Genomic DNA, 9,599 nt, shown 5'->3' with positions numbered 1-9,599 from the left:
TGGATCGCCATCTCATTGTCAATTTATTTTAATCTCAACCACATAACAAAAATATGATCCGCATGATATTGCATCTAAGCCAATTCAGAGCTAGAATCTTCAATCATATGGCTATACACGCAAAACACAAAAGGCTCGCGGATTACTAACCACACCAAAGCTAACAAAAACAGGATCTGTATGATATTGTGTCTAGCCAATTAAAAGCCAGCATCTTCAATCGCATGGCTGTACACCCAAAGCACAAAAGGCATGCGGATTACTACCTTATCCAACGGTGGAGAAAAAATTTCCACCACAACTTTTATGTGGCGCGAAAACATCTTGGGGGAGTGAATTGGCGGGAAAGTTGGCGCTTTTTTTGTTTTTGGGTGAAACCTAAATTGAAACCCTGAGGCCTTAACTCTCACCTTCTCTTGGAAACCTCTCCTATCTCATTCTCACCTCGTTCTCTTTCTTTCTCAGTTTCAATTCTCCTAAAAAAGTCTGATCCCTGTCGGCTCTCGCCTATATCTCAGAAACTAAAACAAAAAGCAAAATTGAAGCTTTGATCCTTCTCTTTCCCTTCTGATTTATTCGTGAAAAGTCTTTCATCTTCGATTTCTTTATTTTTGAAATCAAAGATCCCAAAGAGTGAAATTAGGGTTCTAATTTCTCTCTGGTTTGGTTTTCAGTATGTCTTGATTAGGTATTTTTTTTATTTCGGATTTTGATTTAGAAGGGGAAAATTGAGAATGATTAAATTTGAGAATTTCTGTGTTGTTTCTTGTATTTTACGCATTAAATTTGTGTACTCAACTCTGAAGTTCCCAGATTGAGAGTCCTCAACTGAGAAAATTGATGCTTATTAACCCGTGGAAAGATAATTTGGAGTCTGTATTTCTTGAATATCAGGGTTGGGTGATATTTGTTTTCTTTTTCCTATAGATTTCAGTTTTTCAAAAGTCTGATTGTGTTTGTTGAATCGAACTATCTATCATTTCTGGTTTTGTCAAATAGTGATGTTGATTCAAGGATGTTTACATGGCCAAATTTATACAATTGATGGAGATTTGTACAAGGCGATTATTAGAATTACTGGGTATATTTCAACTCTATTCAATCAATTCTTTATTTGGAAGCTTGGAGTTTTGTTAACATTGTTTGCAGCTTCAATTTGTGCTTATGTTTATCTCATTGGGATACTGCTGGTCAAGACAAATTTGTTGGCCTTAGAGATGGATACTAGTTAGATCTTCTTTCACCTTTGCCTTATATTCTGTTCTTTGTGTATGGTTACAGGGTAATACTATCTTGCAATGTCCATGCTTTTTTTTTTTCTTCTTTTCATATTACAATCTATCTTGTCCTTCATTGCTTAATGATTTCATTCTTTTTTGTCTTGTTTGCTCGAAATAGGGCATTTCTTGATTTTCCGATTCATTTAAGCTTGGACCTGTAACATACCAACTGAATTCTACGCCTTCATTTTTTTTGTAGTTTGCTCGAAATAGGGCATTTCTCTATTTTCCGATTCATTTAAGCTTGGACCTGTAACATACCAACTGATTTCTACGCCTTCATTTTTGCAGGAGAAAGGACTTCACGGTGAAAGTCAAGAGCTTAACTCTAGATTGCTAAATCAAGATGCATAAATTATGGAACGCAGAGTGGAGAATAAGAAGCTGGAATCCTGCACTCCAAAGTATTACAATGGCTCCCTCTCATTAGAGAAACAAAGGTATAAATGTCAAGACAACTTTTTATACACTGCATTCTTCATTTAAGTTCTACCTGAAATTAGTCTTCTATAATTAAGGGATCTTGCATTGTCGAACTGAACTACATGTCATTGTGATGTAGTGATGTTGATTCAATGATGTTTTCATTCCCAAAATTGCAATTAATTGAGATTCGCGTACATCGGCCACGCTATTACTAGAATTACTGGGTAAATTTCGACTCCATTTAATCAATTCCCCTTTTCATTTGGAAAGTTGGAGTTTCCTTAATTGTTAAACTGGATCTGAATTTCTTACCGAATTTCTTGCCTGCTTTGTGGATTGCCCAGGTTATGCGAGCCGGCGAAAAACTTAGCTACAATTTTCGGGAGTTAACATTGTCTCCTGCCCTACCCCGACTTGCTCGGGACCACAGGGCTTTGGTTTCTGGTTACTAGTGTGGTCCGAGGTTTATTTTAAATTGACTTGAATCTGCTTGTTGGTAGTGCATAGTCCTTACACTGAATTTTTTTAAAGGGTATTTATTTCGTCCATTTTTAAACTAGTACTGCCAATTGCCAAGATGTTCTTTGTAGTTCCATTTCCAAAGTCAATCACATTCATATTAAATTTTCAAGTCCTGAAACAGCATTTGTATATACAACTAGAACAGGATTTGTGTTCTGTACTGTATCAGGAGCAAAGATGACCTTGGGATCCTCATTCTCTACTCCTGCTCAATCACCAAAAGAGCAAGCAGGTAATTAACTTTAACTTGAACTAGTGTGCATTTTCTTTTTGGTCATGGTCATAAATTTTTTTGTAGTTTGTCGATGCATAATGATATGGGTGTGTTAGTCCCTCTTGTCTAACAGTGGTGTTGCATTTTTATTTTCACTTTTTGATTGGTTTATGAGTTTTATTCGAATTCAGTGACATGAGTTGTCAAACTGATTGGTTTCTTGTTTTACACACTCGTGTTCTTTAAGGACCTGTAAACATTTGTGAAATGTTGTTTAAACTATTTGATTTGATTAACATGTTATTCCCGTACAAAGTATGCAGTGAAGGCTTCTCAAAGAGTCAAGCAAATTGAAATTATGTATTTTCCCCCTTTCAGCAGGATATAATCTTCACACAGGATTTTCTTTAAGTGTTCTTGTGATAACCAAAAACATACATCTGCAAAATCGAACATTGGAGTTTAAAAAGTAAAACATAACAATTCTTGAACTCTTTTATGATCACATATTTTTTGGGTAATGTTTTTGTACAAGAATCCATGTGCCAACTGTTATAGTTCTTGAAAAATGTTGAACAAATAGCTTTGTAACTGCTGGAAGGGTTGGTTCCCAACAACAGAGAAGGCAGTATGGCGGAAGTTGGTTTTAGTTTTGAAATTGTTGAACTTCGTGTTAAAAAATTCAGATTTTGACTGGAATGATACGGGCTGTTGGATTTGTAAAATTGTTCGGTATAAAAACCCAAGTGCTAGTACAGTGTGTAAATACTAGTACAATGTGGTAAGAGTGAACCTTTCATTCATGCATCACAAGAGATGATGTGGTAGAGCTTCTTGAGATGATGTGGTAGATGTTGGAATATTTTCAACACCGCTTACCAAAGGGGGGTCCTGGGGGGAATCGCCCCCCAGGCTGTGGTCGACCTGACAGGTCAGGTCGTGGGGGTCCAGGGGAGACCGCCCCTGGTGGGGGTTTCAAGGGGGCAACGCCCCCGGAAGAATTTTTTGAACTGACGGTTTTATTTGGCCGATAAAAGCCTGTTCGAAAATTTCGAATCCAAAAGACACCATTGATGTCTGTTGATGAAGGAACCCGACGTTTCGTGAATAGAAACCTGTTGGCGAATAAAAACCTATTCCCAACAGGTGCAAAACCCTTTATAAATAGCTTCTCCCAGTTTCGTTTAAACATATAAGAAAAATCAATCTGTTTTCTCTGTTTCAAAAAGCATCATCAGAAATCAGAAATCTCTTTGTGTGTTCTTGATTGAATCAAGGGGTACAAACCTTGAATTCAGTTTTCGTTGGCAGGCTTTCATTGTATCCTGAAGGCAATATTTCGCATACCTGTTGTAATCGCCAATTGTTATTGGGAGGGTAGAAATATTTGTCTAAAAGAAATTTATACAAGCCTTGAAAGTTTTGGAGTGCAACACTTTCTTCTCTGATTCATTCATCCTTTGTGAAACCCAATTTTTTCCAACAGTTTTTAGACAAATATCTTCTGGCAATGGAGGGTGAATCTTCGAATTCGAATGCTACTGCTCAATCTCTGCAAGTGATGAACCAAACCTTTACTCGATTGGAACGTTTTGATGGTGAAGGTTTTACCCGTTGGCAAGAGACTGTGAAGTTTTTCCTGATCACCATCAAGTTGTGGTACATACTTGAAGATGGATTGGAGGAAATTCCTGCTGCAACTGACAATGACACTGAGGAATTGAAGGCTAGACGAAAGCAGCGTCAGGAAGATGATTTCATGTGTCGTGGTCATATTTTGAATGCTCTGGACAAACATGTGTACAATGCACATCGGAGTATTGGGACTGCAAAGGGATTGTGGACTGCGCTTGACAACAAATACAAGATTTCTGAAGCAAGCAACAAGAAATTCCTGATTTGCAATTTCATGGATTTTAAGATGGTTGACAGTAAGTCAATCATTGCCCAGGTCAGTGAACTTTTACTCATAGTTAATCATCTTAAGGATGCTGGAATTGATCTTGTTTCTTTCTTGCGTTTGTTGTTGGGGTTATTATTTCTCGTCTCCCCCCTTCTTGGAATGGTTATAAGAAGAAACTTAAGCATGCTGAGACTGACTATGATTTAGAGGCCTTACAACGTCATCTTCGCATAGAAGAGGACTCTCGTAAGCGAGAACTTAAGGATAGTCCACATTCTGAAAACCATTCTAAGGTGAATAGCGTAGAAGAATCTAAAACACCGAATTCCTTGAAACCTAAGAATGATACTCAGTTTAAGAAGCATCCCAACAAGAAGAGTAAGAAGAAGGGCGCTGTCGGCCCTTGCTACTTCTGTGACAAACCCGGCCATTTTGCTCGTGACTGTCGTCTCAAAAAGAAACAACAGCAGAACCAGAAAAAGGAGGCAAATATGGTCGATGACAAACTTGTGATCGTGGTGCAAGCCGCCAATGCTGTTGCTGAAACTGGGGGTGGATGGTGGTACGACAATGGTGCAACCATCCATATCTGTAAGGATAGAAATCTTTACAAGACATACGAACCGGTTAGTGGAGAAGGAAACGATGTTGTCTCCGCAAACGGTCAACGCAGCAAAGTTATTGGGAAAGGCACTGTTGAACTCTCGTTTACTTCGGGAAAGACTGTGACTCTTACTAATGTTTTACATGTCCCTGACATCGTGAAGAACCTTGTTTCCGGCGACCTTGTATGAAGGCTGGATTCAAGACGACCTATGAGTCTAATAAGTTTGTGTTGTCCAAAAATGGTGTGTTTGTTGGACAAGGATATGCTTGTAATGGGATGATTAAGCTTAATTTAATAAATAATGGTTCTGCTTATATTGTTGACTCTGTTAATTTATGGCATGGTAGATTAGGGCATGTGAATTATGGTTCTCTTAGAAACATGAATCGATTAGGCTTGATTTCTGATTGCAATTTTGATCATGCTTCTAAATGTGAAATATGTGTGCAAGCAAAGATAACTAGAATTTCCCATAAGTCTGTAGTACGAAATTCTTCCTTACTTGAATTAGTACATAGTGATGTGGGTGATTTGCATGGTTCTGCCACTCGTGGTGGAAATAAGTATTATGTCACTTTTATAGAAGATAGTACTAGATATGCTTATACATATTTAATGAAATCTAAGGATGAAGTCTTTGATAAATTTAGGATTTATAAAGCAGAAGTAGAGACACAATTAGAGCACAAAATTAAGATTTTACGTTCTGATCGTGGTGGTGAATACTTTCCTACTGAATTTAATTCCTTTTGTCAAGAGCATGGTTTAGTTCATCAACGTACTGCACCTTACACACCTCAACAAAATGGTATGGCTGAAAGGAAAAATAGAACTTTGATTGATATGGTTAATTGCATGCTTATAAGTTCTGGTTTGCCTAATTCTTTGTGGGGTGAAGCTATGTTGTCTGCATGTTATATTTTGAATAGAATTCCTTTGAAAAAGAAGAGTGTTTCTCCTTATGAGTTGTGGTTTAAGAGGAAACCAAACTTGAGAAGACTTAAAGTCTGGGGTTGTTTAGCATATGTTCGAAAGCCTGATCCCAAAAGACCAAAGTTGGGAAACAGGGCTTATAAATGTGCTTTTGTGGGATACTCTCTTAATAGTATCACCTACAGATTTATAAACCTTGACACTTTTGAGATTATAGAATCTGTAGATGTGGAATTCTTTGAGAACTTAAATAGGAACAGTTCTCAAATGCAACCCATGGAGAATCCATTGTTACCTGATCTAGAACCTATGGAGATTGATAACAATGATGAAAATCCCTCTCCTACTCATGACAATGATATTTCAGTGCCTACTGAAGATATCGAACCTAGAAGGAGTAAGAGAGGAAGGATTGAGAAAAAGCCTGATCCAAACTTTATTTATTACCTTGTAGAGGCAAATAAGAATAGAATTCTTAGTGTTAACCAGTATGTTATGCATACTGATGATGACCCTAAAACTTATGCTGAAGCCATGAGTTCTAGAGATGCAAATTTCTGGAAAGAAGCCATCAATGATGAAAAGCATTCGCTTTTGACTAACGGGACTTGGGTATTAGTAAATTTACCTCCTGGTGCTAAAGCAATAGGAAGTAAATGGATATTCAAGAGAAAGTTGAGAGCTGATGGTGAAGTTGATAAGTTTAAGGCAAGGCTAGTTGCCAAGGGTTATAAACAAACATGGTATTGATTACTTTGATACATATGCTCCTGTTGCCCGCATCTCATCCATTCGTTGCTTGATTGCACTTGCTTCTATTCATAAGTTGGTTGTGCATCAAATGGATGTCAAAACTGCTTTTCTAAATGGGGATTTAGAAGAAGAGATATATATGGAACAACCTGAAGGTTTCATATCACCAGGCCAAGAGAAGAAAGTTTGCAAGTTAGTGAAATCTCTCTATGGTTTGAAGCAAGCCCCTATGCAATGGCATGAGAAGTTTGATAAAGTAGTTTTGTCATATGGTTTTGTGGTGAATGATGCGGACAAATGTATCTATAGTAAGCATGATAGTTCTGGTTGTGTGATTCTCTGTTTGTATGTTGATGATATGTTAATCTTTGGGTCTGACATATCTGTTGTGGAAGAAACAAAGAAGTTTCTTAGTTCTAACTTTGATATGAAGGATTTAGGAGAGGCTGATGTAATCTTGGGAATTAAGATCCTAAGAAAGGGAGATGAGTTGGTTTTAACTCAATCTCATTATATTGAGAAATTTCTCAAGAAATATGGTCACTTTGATGACAATCCAGCACCTACTCCTTTAGACCATACTATCAAGTTAATGAAGAACACCGGCCGTACTCATGCTCAACTTGAGTATTCTAGTGTTATTGGGAGTCTTATGTACGCTATGCATTGCACAAGACCGGACATAGCCCAAGCCGTGGGAATATTATGTCGTTTCTCAAGTAATCCAGGATATGAACACTGGAAAGCAGTTTCAAGAGTTATGGCTTACTTGAAAGGAACAATAAATTTTGGTTTGCATTACCAAGGCTATCCCGCTGCACTAGAGGGGTACAGCGATGCTAACTGGAACAATGTAGAATCAAATTCCAAGTCAACTTCTGGATGGATTTTTACATTAGGGGGTGCTGCTGTGTCTTGGAGTTCCAAGAAGCAGACTTGTATTTCTGATTCAACAATGTTGTCAGAATTGATAGCTTTAACTGATGCATGTAAGGAGGCAGATTGGCTTAGAAACCTACTTATGGAAATTCCTTTTTGGAAGAAGCCAACTCCGGCGGTCTTGATTAATTGTGATAATCAAGCTACAATCTATAATGTCTCTAATAAGACTTATAATGGAAAGTCTAGACATGCAAGTCTTAGACACTACATGGTTAGGCAACTACTCAAGAGGGGAGTAGTTACGGTTAACTTTATTGAATCAAAGAGGAATTTGGCAGACCCATTTACGAAAAGTCTACCAAGTTCAGTGGTTTCAATAAAAAGGAAAGAAATGGGACTAAGGTCTGTGAAGGAAGTTTGATCTCCCATAGCAGAAACCCAACCTATGTTTTGAAAAGGATAAACAAGGTTCAATGTGGTACCAACAAGTTATGGAAGTAGATTATGGAGCACTAATATAAAAACTTCCCATTTCTTATTAGTGCTGGTTTCTGCAAGAAAATAGGATGGATGTAAATCCTTAATGAGTCTATGATTAGTAAAAGGTGTATCGCAGAAACACCTTCGAGACTTACCTATATGAGTATGGAAATAAGGCCGTTTCCTAAGAGAAGAAGACCGTTCTCTAAAGAAGACTCATGAACAAGGATATAAGCACATGGCCATTAACGTGCTTGGCTACAGAACACATGATTTTATGAAATCAATATGTGTGGAGACTCCGGTTTTATCATAAGGGGTACTTGGTTCAAGACTGGTTTCACCATAGAACCTCGATAAGGCTTTGAGTTTCTTACACTAAGTGAAGGTTCAAATCTAAAAGATACCTATCATTTATGTGTTGATTTCAACGATGATGCTTAGTCTCAATTGTGCTTGAACTACGTTGGCTTGATCCCACTCGGGTACGTAGGCAGTCACTTCGGTGATGCAGTCACTCTGATTTAAAAGTTTTAACTTTGTTTTATGGTTTTTGAAAATAGGGGGAGAATGTTGGAATATTTTCAACACCGCTTACCAAAGGGGGGTCCTGGGGGGAATCGCCCCCCAGGCTGTGGTCGACCTGACAGGTCAGGTCGTGGGGGTCCAGGGGAGACCGCCCCTGGTGGGGGTTTCAAGGGGGCAACGCCCCCGGAAGAATTTTTTGAACTGACGGTTTTATTTGGCCGATAAAAGCCTGTTCGAAAATTTCGAATCCAAAAGACACCATTGATGTCTGTTGATGAAGGAACCCGACGTTTCGTGAATAGAAACCTGTTGGCGAATAAAAACCTATTCCCAACAGGTGCAAAACCCTTTATAAATAGCTTCTCCCAGTTTCGTTTAAACATATAAGAAAAATCAATCTGTTTTCTCTGTTTCAAAAAGCATCATCAGAAATCAGAAATCTCTTTGTGTGTTCTTGATTGAATCAAGGGGTACAAACCTTGAATTCAGTTTTCATTGCAGGGCTTTCATTGTATCCTGAAGGCAATATTTCGCATACCTGTTGTAATCGCCAATTGTTATTGGGAGGGTAGAAATATTTGTCTAAAAGAAATTTATACAAGCCTTGAAAGTTTTGGAGTGCAACACTTTCTTCTCTGATTCATTCATCCTTTGTGAAACCCAATTTTTTCCAACAGTAGAGCTTGAGGAGATTGTGCCAGAAGAAGATGACTCGGATCAAGAATAATAATTGGTTACTGTTATTTTATTTGAAACTTAATATTCATTGCTTGTTTACTCGAAACTCGATAAATATTAATTGTAATGCTAATTTTTTCGCAAACCAGTTAAGTAATCTATGGCTATGGCTGTGTTATTATTTTTTATAATTTTGTTTTGTAGCTTACATTGTTTGTAAGTTTAAAGTTTTTGTAGTTTGATCTCGCTCATTCTAGATATGTTCTTCAATATCTATATTTATAATCTTTGAAGGCGAAAGGATAACTAAATTCATAATATTAATATTTTATGTCACCCGTATTCATTTTAATGTCTATACTTTTGTTGTCGTAAATCCATGTTTCACTCACA

General features: G+C 37.5%; 1 long non-coding RNA gene across 2 annotated transcripts; it reads left to right on the top strand.

The window, feature by feature from the left end:
- Positions 1-449: 449 nt before the first annotated feature.
- LOC113361961 lies at positions 450-9,387 on the top strand. Of its 2 annotated transcripts, none has more exons than XR_003365447.1 (5): positions 450-1,081; positions 1,572-1,720; positions 1,843-1,930; positions 2,051-3,295; positions 9,211-9,387. It is a non-coding gene; the product is annotated as an uncharacterized LOC113361961 (long non-coding RNA). The 2 variants fall into 2 exon arrangements; XR_003365448.1 differs by lacking the exon at positions 9,211-9,387 and adding an exon at positions 3,929-3,986 and having other exon boundaries at positions 2,051-2,460.
- Positions 9,388-9,599: the final 212 nt, after the last annotated feature.

This window comes from Papaver somniferum, chromosome 3 (assembly GCF_003573695.1).
Source record: "Papaver somniferum cultivar HN1 chromosome 3, ASM357369v1, whole genome shotgun sequence".
Classification (NCBI taxonomy): domain Eukaryota; kingdom Viridiplantae; phylum Streptophyta; class Magnoliopsida; order Ranunculales; family Papaveraceae; genus Papaver; species Papaver somniferum.
This window is presented reverse-complemented; position numbering and strand designations above follow the sequence as displayed.